Source organism: Ptychodera flava, chromosome 5, assembly GCF_041260155.1.
Source record: "Ptychodera flava strain L36383 chromosome 5, AS_Pfla_20210202, whole genome shotgun sequence".
NCBI lineage: Eukaryota > Metazoa > Hemichordata > Enteropneusta > Ptychoderidae > Ptychodera > Ptychodera flava.
This window is the reverse complement of record NC_091932.1, coordinates 9,284,574-9,290,202: the sequence shown is the minus strand read 5'-3', so window position 1 is coordinate 9,290,202 and position 5,629 is coordinate 9,284,574. Positions and strand designations below refer to the sequence as shown.

General features: G+C 35.1%; 1 long non-coding RNA gene across 2 annotated transcripts; it reads left to right on the top strand.

The window, feature by feature from the left end:
- The first annotated feature begins 689 nt into the window (after window positions 1-689).
- On the top strand, window positions 690-5,385 carry LOC139132948 (uncharacterized). Of its 2 annotated transcripts, XR_011552500.1 has the most exons (3): window positions 690-1,032; window positions 2,274-2,342; window positions 4,590-5,385. It is a non-coding gene; the product is annotated as an uncharacterized lncRNA (long non-coding RNA). The 2 variants fall into 2 exon arrangements; XR_011552501.1 differs by lacking the exon at window positions 2,274-2,342.
- The last annotated feature ends 244 nt before the right edge of the window (window positions 5,386-5,629 follow it).

Genomic DNA, 5,629 nt, shown 5'->3' with positions numbered 1-5,629 from the left:
GTTTCTTGTACCAAACTAAACTAAGGGAGACTTCAGTAATTATGAGCAATGGGTCGGGGTTGATTGGTATGCATGAGATTCAAGGAGACACTCCGATCCTTTTTTTTCTCAAATTCTGCCCTCCCCAAAGCTTGTATTCACAAATCAAATGAAACTGTCCACTTCTTAACATCAAGATGGCAAATTCTCTGACATATTGGGGAATAGCAATTCTGTTTACATAGTAATATAATAAATCTTGCAAATTGCAACATCAATGGTCTCCACGATTGGATTGAAAAATTGTGCTGCCTCATTTCCATATTTTAGCATAAACAATATTAGCATACTATTTGCATAAAATTTAAGTACCTGTCACAACTTTCCTCAATATGTCACTCTACACAGTAGACATGATGATCACATGATAAATACACTCTCAAAAAGCAATCGAGAATACTACATGGAACTTCACTGTGTATCAAGTGAAGTTACATGTAGCATAAAACCGGTCAGTTTTCTAGAAAAAAATGTCCTTTGAAGTTGAAACACTTCTGTAAGAGTATTGACAATGATAAATACTGAAAGGTTTAAAAATACAGAGTTGAAAGAAGAGTCACATCCCAAAGTGGCCTTACATGTCTTATACAGTATTTTGTTACATGTTTTGTAAGTGGGTAATTCCAGCACTCTGCCACATTTAAGGGCCTGTGGAGAACTGTGATTATAAAATACAATTTTATACTCTTTTAATGGGGTCCAGTAGCTAAATTAGTGACAGAAGTTGCAGTTTAGGGCTTCATCAACTTGATTTATTTTGAATCATGGGGGGAAAAAGTGCCAAGGTTGTAGAAGTGGTGATAAAGACTTAGAGTCACAAGCTTTCATTTTGAACTCACTTCGGTGTGTATGTGATTTGTTCTTTTAAAGCTATAGGAGTTGGGTGAAGATGTTGTCATGGATACCTGTCCTAGGACACTACCATGGATCCCAGTCCTGAGGTCGCTGTCATGAATTTCTGTCCCAAGGATGTTGATCATAAAAGTGATAATTGTAAGTTATGAATAATTTCCTAATGCAGTATAAATATATGCCAGATAGACTTAGATGGTATCATGCACCTAGAAGTCATGTTATCATGGTACAAATACTGGGCAACAGTATGTGTGCACATATAGGAATAAATATGACCATTTTATGCATTTGTTGTTGTTACTTCCTATTTTTGTCGTATTGAGCAAAGGCACTTCTGCAGTTGTGGACTCAAATAACCATTGGCTCATTTGCATATCAACCAATCCGATCACTTCAAAAAAAGATAAACAAGATCAAAAATCAAACACTCACATGATGAACTACATGTATACTATACATAAATTTCATTCCAAAGTATCACTTTGTTTGCTTTTCAATCTTTTAGGCCAAAAATGAAGTTGGTTTCTCATCATCAATTTATTAATATAGACCAACTGCATCAACCCCCCTCCTAAAATATCAGGGGCTTACGTGCCATATACATGTACCTGAAGCTATCAATTGCCAAGAAAATTGCAAACATGATAGCGTGTGCATGTTTGGTAAATAAACTTTTTCCCGGTGCCTGGGATTCATCAACTGTCTCAGAATGCTGCACATGTGCTTGTTCTTGCATCTTGCAAATTTCTTGAGGGCATGGTGCTCACAGAACATGAAATTGATAGACTGGAAGATCAGGCTTCATAAAGTCTAGAGTGTTTTAACTGAAGGATATTTGGCATTGTAAGTAGATCAAGTCTCCCGTTTAGTCATTTGAAAATATGAGAATGAAAGTTACTTTGTTTTTAAAAGCTTCTCATTTTTAGCCTTCTTTTTCCATTATCATGATTTGGGAATATTCTCCTTGTTAATTGTTTTTTTTACCTACAAGGTAGTAAAACTTGTGAAGCAAAACATGTCCCATACATTGCATTTTAACATAGACTTGAAGATTTGAAGGTCCCTGAAGACAGAGATACTGTACACATGATTTTCAGACTAAAGCTGTTACAACATATAAAGCCAAGTGGTTGAAAATACATATAGTTATGGCTCAATAATGCTTTTTACTGACTCTGCAGGTGGGAAAGTGATACTGTCTGGCAGGTGTTCCCAAGTCATGATTGAGTAGTGCTCATAAGTTATCTCTTCTTCTGCAATGTCAAATACAGACATTCTGCATTTCTAAGATGAATATTAGTTACATGACTGCAGGTAAAAATATTTAGTTTGATAAATGATTTATACATGGTGTATGCTATTTTTTGCTTTGCTTCAAGGGAAAAGATGCAAAGGAAAGAAAGCACCATGTTCTTCTGAAAATGGGAAAGAGAAGCCATATAAAACTGGTCAGTGAATTGTTAATGATATACTGACGCCTTGCCAGTGTACTGAGTGGTTGTAAGGACAACACAGTACATGTACATGTGTTTGCCTGTTAAGTTGTGAGTTACCTGAAATTAAATAATTTCCTTTAATTCTTAAGTTAAGGGGAAATTATTTTGGTAACTTGCAGTCATTAGGGCCTACAGCCGTCAGTATGTTTCTAGATATAGACCTCATTTATGCACACTAGAGGGACACAGTACAATAAATTACCCACAATACTCTTTGATTTGTATCCTTGAAGGTAACTTTTCTAAAAACTTTTTCAGTTCTGCATGTAAGTACTAGTGTGCAGCATCAGAATAATTTTTAAATAATATCTAGTAAAAGTATGTTTAGATATTTCAGTGAAATTTTGAAAATAACCACTAAACAACCATAAATGTCACATTCTGCGGGTACTACAAATGCCATACTTCTTAGGCTAGCAAGTTATGACAAACTGAAGGAGTCATTCTCTCAGAAATCTTAGCATGCAAACTTCTTTTGTCATTTCCATTGCAAAAAATCAATATCCTTTTGTTTCATAAAACAGGTGCAACTAGTCTCCCTACTTTCCATCACATTATTCTGTATGGCTGAGGACAATCTCTGGCAAATTTCACAAAAATGCTATCTCCTCTCTCAATTATGCATAATTTTCCAAATTATTTAAAATGAGAATTGAGAAGAATGGTGTGCATAAAAGTACGTTTTCAAAATTTTGATAGATAGTCTGTGAATTTGTCTACACATGGGAGATATAGTAGACTTCACTCAAGTATCTCCGAGGATACAAATCGCAATGAATTATGGGAAATCTACAGTTCTGTGAGGGATGAATGATCATCGATAGGGTTTCTTTGTTCCTCTCACTCATGGCAGCTTGGATGTGGCACTGACGTTGAAGTAATGATGATATTAAACTCTGGAATTTTATTCTCCTTCCCAAGTTTTTCTGCAGTAATACCTCTTCTTGACCTTTATCCTGTCCTTTCTTCCCTTTTAAGTGAGGTATAAACTGCTTTTGTTAAAAGATCTCCACCATTCTGAGTCTGATCCTGTCACATCCAAGTTCCATTAGATATGTGTATAAATACATGTAGGTTGCATATATTCATATCATCAAAACCAGATTCTGTGGTATCCAGGGAAATTCAGTGAAACCATTTTTATATTGACCATTTTTCAAACAAACTATACAATCCTAGTTGACTGCAACCTATCTATTCAGAACAACTCTCAGACACTGTGTTTGTTCTCTCAGAACAGTAGCTGTAAGTTTTGATGATTTTATTATTAATTTTGTTCTCAATTGTACCAACTGTACTGTCTTCTTCTGTTGCGAAAGCACGTTGCATGTCCAGTGTTCAACTTGTGAAGACAGCATACATCATATATTAAATTGTGATTGTTAGCAAATTAATTTTAGTCCACACCAAAATTCACAGTGCACTTTGATGAGGTGAAAACTTGATATTTCAAGGGAGAAGAAAAGATAGTTAAGTTGGTACAAAAACAAAATATTTTTTTTTTAAATCAGAAAAGTAACAGGTGTACTGTACTGTTTTAAACTTAAATTAGACTGTCTAATGATGTGTGTTTTTGTGATGTCTATACAAATGTGTAGTTTATGTATTACAGCTAATCAAACCAGTCTCAAAGTGGCCTTTCAGTTAGGATGTAGTGGATGCTAAATGTAGTTTGTATCTATACTGTATTGCATTATTCAAGTTAAATTCCATAGAAACTATGTCAGTTAAGCAAGTGATCTCCCTCCATTCAACCCCAGTGCTTCAAAATCTGAGACAGTACCACAGACTGCTTCGCTTTAACAAGGTATATCTGTGTGATTGTTTGCTTTGAATGGGATCTTTAAAACTGGTTCCTTTGTAAGAGTCATGCCATGGATTTTACTTGGGATCGGGCTTAGGAAGGAATTATCATGGGGTAGATAGAATATTAGACAATGTGAGGGGCTAATACTCAAGTGTAGGCTATCATTGAACAACACTAATTTTGATGCATGGCAGTATCTTGAATCCATATAATCATCTTTCTACCAGGCTCCATAGACAAACCATAGAAATAAATACCACCTGGGAGAAAGAGGATGAAACAAACTGACATCCTGAGCATGTAATAAAGAGTTAAAACAATGATCAAAGTTCAGTGTCCTCATGTCTCTAATTTTTAAATTGTTCAATTTCTCATTTCTTACCTTTCCATAGGAAGGAAGCATGCTACATTCATGGATGAAAAGTACCACTGACTGAGGCCGAGGAAGAAGCCATTGACAGGCATTTTTGTCACAGTAACAAAGTCTGAAGCTGAAAATTACCTAGTACAGGGAAAAGTTTTGTACAACAGGGACTGGAAATAACTGAAATGGCATGTTAAAAGCTGAGCCATAGCATTAGGAAAGCAAACATTTACAGGAGACTACAATTTCACATAGACTACTCCTAGGCAATGCAAATGCAGGATCATATTAATTATCACACTGGTATGATTAGTCCAACCCCATGTGGATTGCATCTTCATATAAATGATACATACATGTACAAAGGAGTAAAATTGATATGATGATGTAATTCTCACAAACTTAAGTAGCTTTTTAATCCCTAGACACAAGGACAATGTATTTGAGCATACATATATGCAATGTTACTTTCTTTCTGATATTATCAAATTTGCCAGCCATTATTATTTTTATGTCTGGAAATATTACTTTGGCAGGTGTGAACTGAGGAAAGTGCACCATGACCCACGTATGTCCAGTAATTTTCTTCAAATGTGATAAGATCTGAAATGTCAATGTGATGGCCTGCTATCAGTTTCACTTTTTATCATGCAAAGGGCAATACAGAAAAACAGCAACTTTGTTGGTGATTTTGAGTCTTCTCACTGAATTGCAAGCACAAACATTGTGAATTTCAAATAAGATTTCATTCAAACATATTTCTTTTTATCACATGCAAGAGGTCTCTATATATTTCAATTAAAGCACCTATTTACCAATTTGAACTGTATCATCTTTCGTGAGTTCTTTTTCAGGGGGTGTCATAATGTTAGTTGCATTATGGGTTAACAAGTTCAACATCACCTTAGAGTTTGACGATGTTGAGTATTGTGACTTTTGATGGAAAAATGCCTTTACAGATATTTTCTTTGCATGTGTGTTTCATCTTTCATGTAGTGAGAATCGAGAATCAGTGCTATACAATATCTTCCTTTCACACTAATTTTGCTCCTAAAGCACAACACTTCT